Source organism: Apium graveolens, chromosome 9, assembly GCF_009905375.1.
Source record: "Apium graveolens cultivar Ventura chromosome 9, ASM990537v1, whole genome shotgun sequence".
NCBI classification, from domain to species: Eukaryota; Viridiplantae; Streptophyta; class Magnoliopsida; order Apiales; family Apiaceae; genus Apium; species Apium graveolens.
The window spans coordinates 243807927-243828007 of NC_133655.1; positions in this window are offsets into that span (position 1 = coordinate 243807927).

Here is a 20081-nt window from a genome sequence, read left to right on the forward strand (position 1 = left end):
CTGAACACACATATTAATTATTTAATAGTAAAAATAATTACACGTTATATCCCGGATATTACATAGATCATTTCGTAATCTTCGTTTTGGTATGTGGTTCTCTTATATCCGATGTAGGGTTTAGGAGAAACGACCGTTTTAAGTAACGGCATTTCGCGAGCGAACCATTACCCCTCGCTTTACTTTGAAACCTTGTTTAAGGTCCTTAAAGACTAACTGTATTACTAAACAATTATGTAAGGTGGATTAGGAAGTTTGTAAAGTATTCGCCAAAGAGTCGGCTTAAAATTCGTAACGGTTAATTTATTAAAATTAGTGGAGCCGAGGGTACGGGAGCGATTAATACAAATCGGTAAGCGTATAAGCGACCATTAGGGTATGAGTGAGTTTTGACTAGTTTCTTAAGAGACTGTGGTCTAATTCCGGCTTATGTTGTTGTTCATAGGTTACCGGACCCACTCTAAGCTTAAGTCTACCCCGGAACACTCAGGCAAGTTTTCTACCCGTTATATTGTTGTTGTGATGTAATATATTGATGCATTATCTTGAGATAAGTGCATGGTTATTATTAGCAAAGTCTTGCGATGTATTGGAGCGTGTTGATATGATATTTATATGCATGCCTATTTCATAATCTTGATATTCTATTATCAATTCAAATGCTTATAAACTGCATAATACCTATGCTAGAGATAAGCAGTAGTTGCGTATACCCTTAGTATAGGGGACCCGGAGGTGAACATTTTTCTAAACCGGGAGTCGATGTTCCCGAGTATAATATATATATATATATATATATATTTATATACACAGTTTTCTATAACTATTAATCGAATAAGATATATTCGATAGTTTGGAATAATAATCAAACATATTTTCGATTATTCAAATAAAGATTGTACTTTCGTATAAGTATATCTTTTGTTATTTATTATTCGTTTCAAGTATGAGTTTTTAAAACTTCTACTTCAATTATTTTTATAAAGATTATCCTTTATGAAAATATTATTTAAATAAAAATATTCAGATATTTTCTAACATATGGGGAATGATTTATTTTATTAAATCATCATTACTCTAAACATTCTTTAAAATGTTTTCGAGTCTTCAAAATGATTTTAAAAGTTAGAGCGGATCCCAAAACTCAATTTAAGATTTAAAATCTTCCTTTCGAAGGGGATTTAAATACTCGCTCAAAACCTAAGGGATCCGGCTCCGTGGTGTATTTTTAGAGCAACGAAGTTGCTAACTTGATAAAAGAGTTTGATTACTTGCCCAACATTCGGGAAGTAAGCCCAATCGAAATGCGACGGCATAAGCAACATGAGCTCAGTGGGGGTCCATGAAAGTGTAAGTGGCTCAGTGAGAGTCCATCGATGCGTAAGTGGCTGAGTTCAGTCCAACATGAGGTCATAATGCGTCCAGGGTGATGACCAGTGGGGGATTCATCCATCTACTAGTAGAAAAGGTGACTTAATTTGTATCTTTGCCTGATCAGCAAGATATCAGGTTTATGCCAAGGTTTTCTTCTTTCCAAATTCATTGGATATTATAACTCTGTCTATACTTTTCATAACAAGGTTTTTAAGGAAAGTATGAGATATATATAAGTGTATATATATATCGGGACACAATGAAGTATCTCGTAACTTTATTTCTTTTGAATGATATTTCAAAGATTGAATCTATTCAAGTCTTATCTTGTAATCTCATCTATGTGATAAACTTTTGAAACTGATTATAGCTTGAACGGTGGTAGTTCGAGTAGTATTCGGAAAAGACATAAGTATATTGGAGTATCTCGTAACTTCATCTTTTTAACTTATATCTAGTTAATGATTATCTTATGCATGACAAAGATTTTCAGAAAAATATTGAGACAAGGTTAGATATATAGGATCACCTTGCAACGATATTTTTATACAGTAATAAACTGGAACTCTGTGTATATTATACATGTCATAGGATTTCAAAGATTTTGAAAAGTATATATACATAACTACTGAATATTTTGTGACTTGGTCGCGTTAAGATATCAACTTGGTTCATTTCTTCTTGACCAAGACTTTCATGAGTACTATAGAATGCTCATACATTGTTAATTATTATACATATTATTTTGGTGGGCTTGTTGCTCACCCTTGCGTTCTGATTTCATCACACAATAACAGATAGACAAGATGAACATGACCAAGCTCATAATTCGCGAGCGGATAGGAAACATTACGCAGTTTTCTATAGACGTTGATGCCGTTGTAGGTGAGGTAGGAACTACCAATAGGCTAGGCTTTCAACTTTTGATGTACCAGACATATGTATCTTTATGAATTGTAATAATGGCAAAGAAATGTAAATTTATTTAAAAACCCTTTTGAGGTATAATGACTTATAATTGTGGAATAAAATGACTTGTGTTATTTTGGTATTCATCTCTGAGAGTATAACTTGTGGTGTGTGTGTTTATTGTGGGGTCACCGTACGCAGTAGTTGGTTGTTTATTATGATTGGGTGTTATTAAGGGAAATGGAACTCGTGACAATCTGGATCCCCGACCCCGAATTTGGGGGTGTTACAGAAATGGTATCAGAGCGAAGTGTTATAAACCTCAGAGGTGATGCAATGTTAAGATAAGAAGTTCACTAAGATAATAAGAACTCTTGCCAAGTTCATAGTCAGACTACTTAACGTAGTACTGACAGTTAAAACCCTTCTGGGAACCCTTATAAATATCGTGATAGAAGCGTAGTTCGTTATCGTATATGGTAGTGGGACTCTGAACCCTGAAGCTCAAGAGCAATAACACGATGATGTTTTACTACACATTGAGGATCAGATTGTGGATCCGATGGAGCACCCTAACGAGGGACCAGATGATGTTCATATTAAGGATGTAGCAATTAAGGATGTTATCCCAAAATGGATAGTTGCTGAGAAGGATCCCGTGGAGGATCCTGACAAAAATGAAGAAAGGACCGTTGAGGAATTGATGACCGTGGTTAGGGCGACTACCAGAGGTAGGATTGGCCGGTTATTACCGTAGGTTCGTTCAAGTTTGCAAAGATAGCAGCCCCTTTAACGCGGCTTATTCGTAAGACTGAGAAGTTTGAATGGACGGAGAAATGCGAGAACAACTTTCAAGAACTGAAGCAAAGATTGGTGACGACCCCTATATTGGCGTTGCCGGATGGAAAAGGAGATTTTGTGATTTATAGTGACGTTTCGCATAAGGATTTAGGGTGTTTCTTATACAGCACAGCAAGGTAATCACATACGCGTCAAGACAATTAAGGGAATATAAAATTTGATATCCCACCCATGATCTTGGGCTCACGACAATAGTTTTTCCTTAAATATTGGAGGCACTACTTGTATGGAGGGAAGGGCGAGATTTACACAAACATAAGAGTTCTAGTACATTTTCACGCAGATAGAGCTCAACATGCACCAGAGGAGATGCATAGATCTAATCAAGGATTACGATTATGAGATTCTTTATCATCCAAAAAAAGCCAATATGGAGGCTGACGCCCTTAGTAGAAAGGAGAGACTCAAGATGATAATGTCTTCGGAAGATTTGGTAAGAGATTTCGAGAAAATGGAAATAAAAGTGAAGGTAATCAGAGCCGGTACCGAAAAGCTGTTTGAGATAGTAATGCAGCCCGAATTATTGGAAAAGATCATATTGTGCCAAGAAAAAGTGATGAATGAAGGCAGAGAGCCGATGACGGGAGAAGAGATTAATACCGAGAAAGATGATAAGGGAATAATGAGGTATTCCGATAAAAATTGGGTTTCAATGTTCAAGAGCTTAAACATGAGATCTTAGATGAAAGCCCTAGTTTGAGGAATAAGATTTAGAGCAAACCCTGAATGTGATATTCAGGGAGGTCGCCATCAAGATAGAAGGAACCCATAACATAATGAAGTGAAAAATAAGGATTTAAAACATGTGGGATGACCCCAATTGTGGGGAGGAGGAGGGAACGTTCATACTAAAGGAAACAGAAGTTGAGTAAGGAAAGGAGACCCGAGACGGTACTCCTATACGGCAATTCATGGACCTGTCTAAACAGAACTTAGACTATTATCCCCAACCACCACCCTGAGGAAGCAATGCAGTGAGAAATTCTTTCAGGACCTTTAAGTCGCTAAGCTCTCAGAGTTCCAAAGAACAAGCTGACCTAGTCGAGGCAAGAGCCTGGCTAAAGGAAATATAGAAATCATTTGAGATTCTAAATGATTGAAGAATCACAAAAGACTATTTTTGTCACTTACCCTCCTAAGAGAGAGGCCCCCCGTTGGTGAAAGGCCAAGAAAGGCATGGAGCCAGAGGTTATAATAAACTGATTAAAGTTCAGTCAATTATTTTCGGGAAAGTACTTCCCAAGGTTATGGAGGTAGTGTAAAAGCTTTAGAGCCAGAACAAAGGCGGAAGAGTATGATGAATTATGAATCTAAGTTGTAAAAGTTGTCAAGATTCGTTTTAAGGATAAGAATCCCAGAATGACGTGATGTTTGAAGTCAATGATTAGTGGGTTCATGAAATGATTGTAAGAGAAAGGAAAATAAAAAGAAACTGAAGTGGAAAGGAATATAAAGGCAATATAGTTTAAGGAATGATAAGGAAGTTGAGTATGAGGAACCTCTAAAGACTTGTAGCAATAGAAACAGAAAAGTATGTAACCGTCAGGATAAGGGTGATTCACCATGAGTTAAAGTTGATGGTTGAAGGCATAAGAGATCCATATATTTTATCCCCTTTAAGTTGGTAGGATTCGAGGAAACTTTGAGATAGTTCGAAGGATAAATAATGAGACGCAGATAGACTAAGGAGACAAGAAAGTAAGAAATTAGGAAAATGGGATGAAGGAAGTGACCTTCAAGAATGTGAAGTAAGACCGGTGGCTTGTACCCAGAAAGGGGGACACCATATATAAAAGATATCCCAATATTGAGATGACTGTTGAGAAAAATAGAAGAGGTAAATGAGTAGTTAGAACTAAAAAGTTCACGTTGAACACGACCAATATCTTCTAGAACATCCCTGTTATCATTATTAAATCATGCAAGAAAAGCGGATAACCGTTATTATCTTTTGGAGTTCCATATTGATTGACCTCATTTTGAATACAGATGTTATTATGAAATTAGGCATATACTATCGAGGTGGGAATGATTGAATAAGATACCCTTATCAGGGATATATGACTTGCTCTATCCATGTAAGGATGCAAGTACCTTTTTAAAGGTGGAATTAAGGATATAATCTCAATAAATTGAGATGAACCATGGGGGATGCATAAAGGTTGGCATTTAACCCTTAATAGGGACATTATGAGTTTGGGTAGTACGGAATGAAGGACTAAGGCAACAACAACCTTTAAAGATCAGTGAAGAAAGTTTTCAGAACTATATAGACAATGATTCTAGTATTATTAAATGGCATCTTGATATGCCATGTACATAGGGTGTACCTGAGGAAGGATTTAAGGATAACCTTAGAGGTTTTACAAGGAGAAAGGTAATATTCAAAGTTCTCAAGAATAGAAATTTAGATAAAGGAAATATGACGTAATTATAATAATGTCAGGTGGGGCACGTGTTGAACCATAAGAAAGTATAGATCGACCCAATGAGGGTCGAGATTGGTGAAAATAAGAAGGACCCAAGATAAGAGACGTCCTAAGTATGATCGAGAGTCAGTCGTGACAATGTTCACATCTAAAGACTAAGGCAATGACTTATGGAAAAATGGTGATTTTTTTTCTCACCGGGACTTAAGAAAAGCATTTTCACATAAGCAGTGATTAAAATGAGGTAGAAAATTTAGTTGGAGGTGGTTAAAATGACATTGATTGAAAGGAAATTTTACTATCAGGAAAGGCCAAAGAGGTGGCCGACACTTTAAGTGTAAGAGGACAATTATAGGAGCTCGTGCCAGAGGAATACAGTGATAATGGTTAAAGTCGTGAAGGTTGTATTATGGTTTGAAAGATTGACATTTCTTCTGATGATTGTACGATACTCAACCGTAATAGTGGTTTGGTAAAGATTTAATTCATGTAATCGCCGTGAGCGGTCTATCTATCTTAGAAGGTCCTATCTTGAGATAAGCCAGGACCATGTTACGAGAGGACTAAATGAACCTTTGAGCTTCATGTTTCCTAAAAAAGACATATGCTTAAGAATGGTATTAACCTGCTATCGTGGCTTTGATTGAAACTCTTCTGCAATTTTATCTGCATGTCATGTATGTACGTCAGGATCTTGAATGTTCTTCATGAATCATGAATGGTGATTATGTTACCTCCTTAGAAGAATTCTATACGACATGTATGGACTCCGTATGGTTAGCTATTAAGATTTCATGGAAAACGAATGACGACAGTAAGTCAGCGGTGGACCATAATAATGCAACAATGATTCTGCGAGTAATAAGCCGATTACAACCATGAGAGTTGTATTGGAATGGATGTTGAGATTGAGTACCATTAATCGGGTCGTGGTGATGTATAAGTTATCATTGATAGACTAATTAAGTCGATTATCTACCTATTGAATATTTATTCCTTCTTATCAATAAAGAGTAGTATTACTATACGAAGAAGGTTGCGGTGTAGCAATTGATTCTAGTAACGATGATGTCTAGAATGAAATCAAAGATTTAATTTTCGATGTCGAGGGAGTTTCAAAGATGATTGTTTTTTTAAGCTCGCACAAGAGCATGGGTCCATAGAACGATGGACGGAATAGTAAATATTCAGGCATGTGAATTGCGATGCTATAATACTTGATGTTGATAGATACATATATATATATATGTTTTGTTCTCCGATGATAAACCTCTATAGTTCAGAGGTAGACTCCAAGCCAGATGTTTTGTGGAAATATTTTTATATAATTCTCTTAAATTCTTTCTTTTCTCTTCTTTTCATTTTCGTGTAAACTGAGAAGAACAACCCTTCCAAAAGGGGAGGTATAGCCGAATGACTATCTATCTGTGTGATAGAAGCCTAGTAGGATATCAAATGTTGTTTAATTGCTTCTCAAGTACTAAAGGCTGGCCACCTTCTGTACTAACTATGCAATAGAACAAGTGTTCATGATCATAGTGATCTCTCAATAAATTCCTTTACTTCTATATGATTGATCAAACTTTGGAAAATAGAAGCAGCTAAAAAAGGAGTAGTATAAGTATGGTGATATTTAGAATCGAAATGCATTCGTGATACTAAGGTTGGCGTAATTATTTAAAGGTTATAAAACTCCAGCGAGTAAAAGTGTAACCAGTATAGTATTATGTATGGAAGATAGTAACGATTGCAAAATGGAAAAGAATGGGTATTGAGAAGCGAAAGTTGTAGAGGTAGATGATATAATGAGAGTCTGTGTAATAGACGTGAAAGAAATTTGGAATGATCACTTAGCACAGATTGAGTTTTCTTACCACGATAGATGATATTCAGTATCGAGAAGTGGCCTTATGAGATCCTTGAAGGAAGACAATGCCGATCTCCCTTGTGTCGGAAAGAAGTTGGAGAGCGCAAGATACTCGGACCCGAAGTGGCCCAAAGGAGCAAAGACATAGTGGATCTAATCAGAGGACGGATGGTAGCAACCCCAGGATGGACAGAAGAAGTATGATGATTTGACTCGAAAAGGACAAAGAGTATGAAATAGGGGACCTAGTGTTGTTAAAGGTATCCCCGTGGAAAGGATTAATGAGGTTTGGAAATAAAGGAAATCCAAGTCCATGATTTGTTGGACCCTTGGATAAATTAAGACGTATTGGGAAGTTATCAAATAAACTAACCCTACCCCCGAACCTGCAACAAGTTCGCAATGGGTTCCAAGTATCAATGTTAAGGAAGTGTGATCCATAGGTGAGACACATAGGGGAAAATGAACACGCAAACCTCCAACCAGACTTAACCTATGTGGAGCAACCAGTGAGAGTTATGAATCAAGTGCTTAGGAATATGGTTATCAAACTAGTCAGAGTTTGATGGTAGAACCACAATGTGGGAACATTGACATGAGATTTAGAAAGTGCAATGCTAGAAAAGCATCCCCAACTGTTTTCTATCTGATTCCGGGACGGAATCCTTTTAAGGAGGGGAGACTGTAATAACCCCAATTTTTGGAAATTTTTGAAACCCTGATGAATAGTAATTTTTTTCTAATTATGTTGATTAAGGAAAATTATCAGACCACACTATATAGGAGTACTGTTATGGAAATTCTCAGATCATATTAGTATTCCATAAAGTAAATGATTGTATTTAAAGGTCGTCAGAATTCGAATCCGGACACTTTGATTTTTCCCGAAAATCCACGAGATACCGAAAGAATTGAGTATAAGGTAACATGATTAAAAGGATTTTTATTTAAGGATTATAGCAGAGGATCATTAAAGGAATATAAGATATTAATAAAGGTTCAGGGAAGCCCAAGTAATAAGATCCCCGATATGATCCCTCAAACTATTAACGAGAACGAGAGTTAAGCGAACCGTAAAACAAATAAGAGAGATCCAAGCTTTGTGTTTTCTTGATTGTTTGTGAGATCCAAGCTTGTATAAGGATTGATCAAGGTTTTAAGGCTCCCTAGCAACATTTCGCTCATAAATCAAGGTATAAAAACTTCTTGACCCTTAGTACTAAGCTTGCTTGTTTGAGTTTTTCGATGAATTGGTAAATGAATAGTTAGATCCACGCTTAGTAGTGATTTTTGTGAAGTTGTGTTAATTTTGAATGGTGAATGTTTAGTGATTGAATGAGTTGGTAAAACCTTGGAGTGTCGACTGATTTTTCAGTGTTTTAAGTTGTATTTGTTGTGTTATTGATTGTTAGAGGATGGGAGTGAATTGATGAGGATTTAAAGTGGTAATTATTTTGGGAATCGCGTAAATATAGCCGTCGTAATGCCCGATTTACCTTAGACTATTTTTGTGCTTAGCTTCAGGACCCGTGAACTCATTGTAAGATTCTAAAGTTTGCCATGTTTAGCTAGATCATTTCGTAATCTTCGTTTTGGTATGTGGTTCTTTTAGATCCGGTGTACGGTTTAGGAGAAACGACCGTTTTAAGTAACGACATTTCGCGAGCGAACCAATACCACTCGCTTTACTTTGAAACCTTGTTTAAGTCCCTTAAAAGACTAACTGGATTACAAAACAATTATGTAAGGTGGATTAGGAAGTTGGTAAAGTTTCGCGAAAGAGTCGCCTTAAAATTCGTAACGGTTAATTTATTAAAATTGGTGGAGTCGAGGGTACGGGAGCGATTAATGCAAATCGTTAAGCGTATAAGTGACCGTAAGCGATCGTTAGGGTTTGAGTGAGTTTTGACTAGTTTCTTAAGCGACCGTGGTCTAATTCCGGCTTATGTTGTTGTTCATAGGTTACCGGACCCACTCTAAGCTTAAGTCTACCCCGGAACACTCAGACAAGTTTTCTACCCGTTATATTGTTGTTGTGATGTAATATATTGATGCATTATCTTGAGATAAGTGCATGGTTATTATTAGCAAAGTCTTGCGATATATTGGAGCATGTTGATATGATATTTATATGCATGCCTGTATCGTAATCTTGATATTCTATCATCAATTCAAATGCTTATAAACTGCATAATACCTATGCTAGAGATAAGCAGTAGTTGCGTATACCCTTAGTATAGGGGACCCGGAGGTGAACATTTTTCTAAACCGGGAGTCGATGTTCCCGAGTATAATATATATATATATAGTTTTCTATAACTATTAATCAAATAAGGTATATTTGATAGTTTGAAATAATAATCAAACTTATTTTTGATTATTCAAATAAAGATCGTACTTTCGTATAAGTATATCTTTTGTTATTTATTATTTGTTTCAAGTATGAGTTTTTAAAAATTCTACTTCAATTATTTTTATAAAGATTATCCTTTATGGGAATATTATTTAAATAATAATATTCAGATATTTTCTAACATATCGGGAATGATTTATTTTATTAAATCATCATTACTCTAAACATTCTTTAAAATATTTTCGAGTCTTCAAAATGATTTTAAAAGTTAGAGCGGATCCCAAAACTCAATTTCAGATTTAAGATCTTCCTTTTGAAGGGGATTTAAATACTCGCTCAAAACCTAAGGGATCCGACTCCGTGGTGTATTTTTAGAGCAACGAAGTCGCTAACTTCATAAAAGAGTTTGATTACTTGCCCAACATTCGGGAAGTAAGCCCAATCGAAATGCGTTGGCATAAGCAACATGGGCTCAGTGGGGGTCCATTAAAGTGTAAGTGGCTCAGTGGGAGTCTATCGATGCGTAAGTGGCTGAGTGGCAGTCCAACATAAGGTCCTAATGCGTCTAGGGTGATGACCAGTGGGGGATTCATCCATCTACTAGTAGAAAAGGTGACTTAATTGGTATCTTTTCCTGATCAGCAAGATATCAGGTTTATGCCAAGGTTTTCTTCTTTCCAAATTCATTGGATATTATAACTCTGTTTATACTTTTCATAAGAGAGGTTTTCAAGGAAAGTATGAGATATATATAAGTGTATATATATATATCGGGACTCAATGAAGTATCTCGTAACTTCATTTCTTTTGAATGATATTTCAAAGATTGAATCTATTGAAGCCTTATCTTGTAGTCTCATCTATGTGATAAACTTTTGAAACTGATTATAGCTTGAACGGTGGTAGTTCGAGTAGTATTCGGAAAAGACATAAGTATATTGGAGTATCTCGTAACTTCATCTTTTCAACTTATATCTAGATAATAATTATCTTATGCATGACAAATATTTTCAAAAAATATTGAGACAAGGTTAGATATATGAGATCACCTTGCAATGATATTTTTATACAGTAATAAACTGGAACTCTGTGTATATTATACATGTCATAGGATTTCAAAGATTTTGAAAAGTATATATACATAACTACTGAATATTTTGCGACTTGGTCGCGTTAAGATATCAACTTGGTTCATTTCCTCTTGACCAAGACTTTCATGAGTACTATGAGAATGCTCATATATTATTAATTATTATACATATTATTTCAGTGGGCCCTTGATTTCTTCTTTCATCACACAACAATAGATAGAAAAGATGAACAGGACCAAGCTCCCAATTCGCGAGCGGATAGGAAACATTCCGCAGTTTCCTATAGGCGTTGATGCCGCTGTAGGTGAGGTAGGAACTACCAATAGGCTAGGCTTTCAAATTTTGATGTACCAAACTTATGTATCTTTATGAATTATGATAATGGCGAAGAAATGTAAATTTATTCAGAAACCCTTTTGAGGTATAATGACTTATAATTGTGGAATAAAATGACTTGTGTTATTTTGGCATTCATCTCTGAGACTATAACTTGTGGTGTGTGTGTTTATTGTGGGGTCACAGTACGCAGTAGTTGGTTGTTTATTAAGACTGGGTGTTATTAAGGGAAATGGAACTCGTGACAACCCGGATCCCCGACCCCGGATTTGGGGGTGTTACACTTATCGAGAAGTCATTTTGAAAGATAATTACATATCGAGAAGTCATTTTAATTTACTCTTTTAGAGAACTAAAATTAACTTATCGAGATGTCAAATAAATACTCAGTATGTCCTAAAATGGACTGAATTATTTCTAATTTCTATTTGAATTGATCCAAATAAATTTAGAATAAATTTATCAAGAGCAATTTACCAAAATAATTTATTGAATTTAATTATTTCAGTTCTGAGTAATTTATAAATCTAAATGTACTTGTAGAGAACTCTGAGAATCAACACGTATGGAGAACTATACAATGACTTATCGATAAGTCATAATAAAGCTTATCGGGAAGTCCCTCGAGAAGTCAAAAAATTGACTTGTCGAGAACTCACTCGAGAAGTCTTAAAATGGCTTGTCGCTAAGTCAATTAGACTTATCGAGAACTCAGTTCTCTATATGCTCTTGATGATTTTGATTATGCCTTGTGTTTATTTTACATAATGAAAATGTAAATCAACATTTTGATAGTTTTCTTAGAATTGAAATATTCCAAGCTAAATTTTTATTTTTGAAAAACAAATATGCAGAGATTTCTAAAATATTTATAATTCAAATTTCAGTTAATTTTTAATTAAATTAAAACAAATTAATTTTGATTTACTAGAAATTAAACTGCTGCAACACATTAGCTAAGTTCTTGCCTTAGGATGAAGAATTTAACATTCCAATTTCACCTACAAGTCTAGTAAAAGTTGCTTCATCCAAAGGTTTAGTAAAAATGTCAGCTAATTATTTTTCTGTTGGAACAAAAATAAGCTCAATGGTACCATTTGCACCATTTTCTCTAATAAAATGGTACCTAACATCAATTTGCTTTGTTCTAGAGTGATTAACTGGATTAGCCACAATAGATATAGCACTAGTATTGTCACACATAATTGGAATTTTGTGTAACACTAGGTCATAGTCCATTAGCTGATTTCTAATCCAAAGCACTTGAGCACAGCAACTTCCAGCAACTATGTATTCAACCTTAGTTGTGGAAGTTGACACAGATTGTTGTTTCTTGCTATACCAGGATACAAGTCTTTGTCCAAGAAACTGACAGCTTCCACTAGTACTCTTCCTGTCAACCCTGCATCCAGCAAAATCTACATCTGTGTAATCAACAGCTTTAAAACCAGTTCCTTAAAGATACCATAATCCCAAGTTTGGAGTCCCTTTCAAGTATCTGAAAAGTCCTCTTCACAATTATCAAATGTGATTCTTTTAGATTGGCCTGAAATCTTGCACACAGACATGTTGCAAACATGATGTCTGGTCTACTTGTAGTTAAGTAAAGCAATGATCCAATCATTTCTCTATAGCTTGAAATGTCTACACTCTTGCCCTTTTTATCTTCATCCAACTTTGTAGCTGTAGACATAGGTGTAGATGTAGGTGAACAATCAACCAAACCAAACTTTTTCGATAAATCTTTGACATACTTAGTTTGGATGATGAAGATTTCATCACTTCTTTGAATGACTTGAAGTCCAAGAAAATAACTTAGTTCCTCCATCATACTCATTTCATATTCACTCTGCATAAGCTTAGAGAATCTTTGACAAAGATTTTTATTAGTAGAACCAAAAATGATATCATCCACATAAATCTGAACTAGGATCATATCACCACCATTCAGCTTGTACAAGAGTGTCTTGTCTATTGTTACTCTAGTGAATCCATGTTTAAGTAGAAAATCTGACAGTGTGTCATACCAGGCTCTAGGTGCTTGTTTTAGTCCATAGAGAGCCTTGAGTAACTTATATACAAAGTTTGAAAATTCTGGATCTTCAAAGACAGGTGGCTATTGCACATAAACCTTTTCTTCCAACTCACCATTTAGGAAGGCACTTTTGACATCCATTTGATATACTTTGAAATTTGAATGTGCAACAAATGCAAGAAAAATCCTTATTGCTTCAAGTCTTGCAATTGGAGAAAAAGTTTCATCATAGTCAATTCCTTCCTCTTATGAGTAGCCTTTTGCAACCAACCTTGCCTTGTTCCTGGTGACAATTCCATTTGAATCCATCTTATTCTTGTACACCCATTTTGTTCCAATAATGCTTCTGTTCTTTGGTGCAGGAACCAATTTCCATATTTTGTTACTCTCAAATTTATTTAGCTCTTCTTGCTTAGCAGATATCCAATCAGGATCAAGTAGAGCTTCTTCAGTTTTCTTTGGCTCAATTTGTGACTGAAAACATGCATGTAGACATTCATTTACAGTTGCACTTCTAGTCCTTACTCCAACATTTGGATCACCAATAATTGCTTCTCTAGTGTGACTTCTATCCCACTTCCTGGTGTGAGTTTGTTGACTAGAATTTTTTGTGTTTTCTTCACCATTGGCATGACTTGCAGAACCTTCCTCTCTTTATCCCCCTAAGTTTGTGCTATCAAATTCAATTCATGAGATGAGCTTCCATTCTCATGGTTCACTTGTTCAGTTGACTCTTCATTTATTTTGTGATTTCCATTGACTTCAGATTCATCATCAGAATCACTATCAATGTTGAGGTTTTCAAACTTTAGGGCTTCAGCTTCATTTTCATCCAAGCATTCCAAGCCTGGGCACTTGTCATCATCAAAAGTAACATCTGTGCTTTCCATAATATTATTATGTTCAGTCACATAGACTTTATATGTAGTTCTCTCCATTGAATATCCAATAAAAATTTCCTCAAAAACTTTAGAGTCAAATTTTCCCACATATTCAGAGTTGTCCTTCAACACATAGCACTTACTTCCAAACATATGAAGATGCTTCACAGTAGGTTTTTGTTAGTCCCTTAACAATATAGCAAGAATTACAGAAGGGGGGTTGAATGGAATTCTTGAACCTTTTTCTTGAAATAAAAATGTTCAACTCGATTATGGATATATTTGTGTTGATTAGCACAATGCGGAATGTAAACTTGAATGAATCAAAACATAAGTAATTAAAAACAAGAGGCTTTAAAAACTTTCTGGTGGATTTAAACAATTCCACCAGAGATATATTTAATATATCGAGAGGACTCTGTGTGCAGAAATGCTCACAGCTGCTTACAAAATAGAACTGCTAAAAACACAGGAAATGCTAAAGATAGTGCTTACAAAGATTTCTTTGTTGTTGTTTCTTAGCTATCTCAGTTATTTTTCTATTTGCTACTCTCTTAGTTTATATATTACCAAGATTACAAAGTCAAAAGAACTGAACAAATATAAAATCTAACAGTCTTGATCTTTGCTGCTTTTCGTCCTCTATTACCTAGTTAATGGGCTTCCACAGTGTACTTGTATCCAACTCAACGGCTGTGTGTCAGCTTTCACTGTTCAACTGATGTTTGAATCTTGATATGATCATCAGTCGACTTTCATATCATCCGTCGATGACTTAATTGATCATCCATTGACTGCTATGTTAAACATCCGTTGATAGTCATTTGATCATCCGTCGAAGCTTTGTTAAGCATCCGTTGGTAGCTATTTTGGCACTTGACTTCATTTCACTTATACAGAATTACAAGACATTGCTTATGTACAGTTAATCAACCTATTCTGCATATCTAGTTAAAGTCAACATGACTTATATGCTACTTCAGATTCTATACAAAGGTGCATACAACACTGTGCTACAAACTTATTATTACATAAGCTACTCACTCGATGGATAATAAGTTAATCATCCGTCGGGACTATAATGAGTTATCTGTCGGGACTATAATTCTTATCCGTCGAGTGCTACATTATTTCACTAAGTAAAATCTACTTAGATGTTTTGTTTAGGTAATCATCAAGTACACAACATATTCACAACAATCTCCCCCAATTTATGTCTACTGGAATTGTAGCCATAAATTAAGAGATACTTGATGATAACAAAACATCCTAAACATATATCTTTAAAGATAAGTAGATAAAACTGAAAGTGCTTCAATTTAAACAAAAATGTACAAGGTTTGGCTCACAGTCAGTTCAAGATGCTCCTCTAGTCTGAGCAGATTTTTCTAGTTTCTTGAAGGTCTGGATCTTCTTCCAAGCTTTCTGTTGTTTCCTTCAATTTGATTCTGGAGCTGTCTGTGGAATTCTAATTCATCAGATTCTGAGAGATCTAACATTTCTTGCATTTCCAAGAGAGTCTCATTGCTAGAGATACTCAATTGGTCTTCTAATCTGAAGAATCTTCTCACACCCTTGTCATCCATGAATTCCATCAGCCAGTAGGGCCTTAGATGCACTCTTCTCCCTGTGTATGGGATGATAAGAGTTTTGGGTAGTGCATCTTTGGCTCTAACACTCCTTAGCTCTTCAATCTTCTTCAATACTAATCTTCTTGCAGTTACATTGAACCCAAAGTTTTTCTTGAAGGATGAATAGACTTTGATCAACACAGCTTGGCTTTCTTGAAGTATCCTGTGAAGAGGCCACTGAATCTCCCTCCCCCCTTTGTACTTGAACACCAACCTTTCAGGTAGGTTTTTGTATGCATCAATTGCCCTTACCTCATCCAGCTCCTCCAGATAAAGGTTTAGATCTGAGAATTCTTTGATGTCACACAAGTACAAGTAGTCTCCCCTGTTGACCTTGGGTTGAGTTTTGACTACTGACTTGGATTTGAGAGGTGACAGCTTCACTTTCTTGACTGCCCTTGATTTTGTCCTTCTTGGCTTAGTAAGAATTGGCAAGTTGAAGTCAGGAATTGGTAATTTATCCCACTCTATTGGCTCATCCTTTGGCACAATAGGCTCTCCATGTATGTTCCTGTAGGGGTCCACCACCCTTATATCTTCAAACACCACAGAGGGCTTTGATGCTTGAGTTTCAGCTTGAGTGGATTCCTTTGGAAATTGATCTTCCAATTCCTTGTCAACAACATCCAACTTTCTTTTTGTTCTTTTAGCCAGTTCTTTATTTCTTGGGGATTTCTTCTGTTTTTTCAATCTTCTTCTCTGATTCAGTAGCTTGAGATGGTTGAGAGGAAATTTGTTGAGAAGAATTCACAGCCTGTAGCTTGGCCAAGATAGCAAACTGTTCTTTCTTTTGTTTAGACATCTTTGCATCTAGAGCAGCTTGCCTCTTTTCCTGCTTCAATCTGGCTTTTTCTTCTTCCTTTGCATGAGCAAATTGTGGATGTCTAGCTACCACACAAATTTCCTTCCCATTTCTGAATATCTTTGCAATTCTCTTTCTTGAGGCTGAATCAGCTGGATCTTTGTAGAGGAGAATAGATCTTGACAGAAGCTTTTTTTCATCAGGCTTGGGTGTCTCATAGAAAGAATCCATAGGGTTCTTCAAAGATAACTTTGGATAGTTTGCCCTAGGTTTAAGAATTATCTCAGCCTTTGTAGTCTTGATGCAGGAAGATTGTCCTTTCTCCAGATAGTTCATGCTCATCTCATTCACATTGATTAGCTTGACATGAGAGTGATGGATGGCTGACTGATCTGGTTCCTTGATTAATTGAAACTTTTTCTGTATTTCTTCATCAATCTTTTTCCAGTTGATCAGAGTCAACTCTCCTTTATCAGCATCTTTCAAATTTGTTGCTGCTGCATTTATAAGATCTATACCATCTGGAACTGGTGGCTTGGAGATAGTAATTGAAGGTACAATTACTTTGCTGATTTGAACTAGAAGTTTCTCCCCCTCAGTTGGTCCTTTCTCCCCCTTACTTGATTCTCTCTCCCCCTTTTTGTTATCATCAAGTGGAGGAGTTAGGCCTTGTGCTTTAGCCAGTTGCATAAGAAGATTTGTCTGAGTCTGTTGATTTTGAAGAAATAGAGCCACTGAATTCTCAATAACCTGAACTCTGTTCTCCAGCTTGGCTATCTTCTTGTCAGAATCCGATTCTCTCCTTAATCTTAGTAATAGATCATGCATGGTACCATATGGCATTATTGAATCCAGCTTCTCAGAGTTATATGTCTTTAAGTTAGCTATATCCTTTTTTAATTCATCCACACTGAGATTCTGTATTGAGTGTTGGATCTTCATTAAATATAAGGAGTCTAGGTGAGCTTGAAGAACAGCCTTGGTACCAGCATCTAAAGCTTCCTGAAGGGCCTGCTGAATAGCTATTACTTGTTTTACCAAAGACACCTCAAATTGCCCTGGTGAAAATTCCTTTGCCCATGCCCATTTAGGTAAACTGAAAGCAGAACTTGGGCCTTCAGCTCCCCCTAAGTTCATGCATCCATCCAAAGAACCAGAGTCATCATCATCAGAATTTACTCCAAATTCTTCAGATGGCTCTCCAGCTTGAGAAGGCATTCTGTTCACAACAGCTTTATCTCTTTGAAGAGATTCTGTGGTGTGCACTAAATTCAAAGTCTGCTCTGCCTCCACATTGCCCTGAGCAGCCAACAGTTGATAGGCTGAAACAGGGTGAGTAAAAGTGTCAGCATCCAAGGAAATGTTATCAATTACAGCTTTGTAATGTTGCTGAAATTGTCTTTCCTTGTCAGCATCATTCACAATCATTGACTCACTAGCAATGGCTGGTTTCATCCTTATTTCTCCAATACCTGCCTTTCTCTCATATTCTCTCTTTTGTTGCATCAGGGTCTCACCCTGGCTCCCCACCCTCACACCCTCACCTTCACCTACTAAGGTGGGACTCCTCTCACTCACTTTTGCCAATCCTGAATGAATGGATTGCTGAGATTCACTCTTTTCCTCTCTTTTTTCCTGGGAGCAACCCAGCCTCTCACTCAATGCACTCTCCTCTCTCAGTCCTAAGAGTGATTGTATTACCACCAAATCTTCTGCACTTGAAATTATTGAAGTTTGAAGTTGTGCAGAGACACTCGACGGATAAGTGATATCCGTCGGGTGAGTGGTAAAGCTATCCGACGGATAACTGCTGTTAAGCTTATCCATCGGGATACAATCACTACTCGACGGATGAGCAATATCCATCGAGAGAGTAGAAATGAATGAGGTGGGAAGGAAAACTATGGTTTACTCTGTGTTGATTGAAGTTATTTGAGACACAGATGTCATAATAGAATCAGAAAGAATTGGCAAGTGAGCCAACAAATCTTCTAAAAGATGATGCTCACTTGCACTAGATTTTGGCTTCCCCAACAGAGTTAAAGAAGGGGAATCAGGAATTGAAGTGTTTATCATGTCCACTTCCAGTGAGTTAGTTGGTGAGTATTGTGTTTCTGTGGCTTCTATTATGAGAGATTTTGGCTGTGACTACAAATTTATTTGGGCCACATCAATCTGAATTTGAGAAGGTGCAGGGACTGTGTCTTTAGCACCAGTTTGCACTAAGTGTGTGCCCTGTGCATCCCCAGTTGTTTTGGATTTCTTCTTTCTAGTGTAAGTTTGGTGTGAGCTTGTGTCCCTAACCCTCTTGGCCTGTGCTCTTGGATGAGAGCTTTGTTCAATAGCCACATCCTTTTGGGAGGATGCAGCTAGAAGTGAGCTTTTGTCCTTTTTAAGCACTACAGTTTGTTGGGAAACTGCAGTGTGGCTAGGCTGGGATTCACTCAACTCTTCAACCTTATCCTTGGGGTTTCTTTGATGTTCACCCCTTCCCTCACCTATCTTACCCTCCTTCACACTCCCCTCTTTGGCTTTGGTAGATTTTTGAACTGGTACCTTTTGAGAGATACCAGAGGGGGTTTTCTTTGATTTGGATTTAAAAATTGCAGTTATTTTGGCAGCTTTGGTAGGCACCTGTTTGGTCATTGTCACAGTTGCCATAGCTATGCCTGAAGTCAAAGAAATAGAAGAGATTGGAATAGTTGAGGGTCTGGATGAACTTACCTCACTTACCTGAGGTGTCAGCATTACAGGAAAATAGAACATTGGCACATCCTTGTGATGGTTGGCTCTGTTCAAGTCTGCAATGATTCTTCTCTCTGAAACCCAACAAGCTAATTTGTTGTTTGGGTTCTCAAGTTCAATCTCTTGACAAAGATGGTTAGCCAAAAGCATAAAAAATCTAGCATAGTAAATATTCTTTCCACTTTTGGCTAAGTCACCTAGTTTAAAACCTAACTCATACACAACAAGGTCACTGAAATTGTAATATTTGTCTGTAACTAGCATGTTAAGCATGGAAATGTTCACAGAATCAAAATTACTGATTTTTCCAGAAAAGACTTTAGTTACTACATCACACAAGTAACTCCATTCCTTCCTAAGACCTAGTCTTCTAATTTCACTTAGTTTTGCAGTAGGAAGTGCATAATGAATGGAATTGAGCATATTGACAATATCAGTGTCAGTGTGTGGTGCAGTTACATTATCATCAGGAATCTTGAAACATGCTTTTATGACATCACTATTGATACAGAAATCATTACCTTTGATGGTTAGAGTGATGGTTTTGTCAGTAGAGTTGTAATAACCCCAATTTTTGGAAATTTTTGAAACCCTTATGAATAGTGATTTTGCAGATTATGCTGAATGAGAAAACTTTTCATGCCACACTACGTAGGGGTTCTGTTATTGATCTTCTGGGATATTATTAGTACTCTATGTGGTATATAAGTGTATGTAAAGATCGTCAGAATCCAATTCCGAACACTTTGATTTTTCCCGGAAATCCA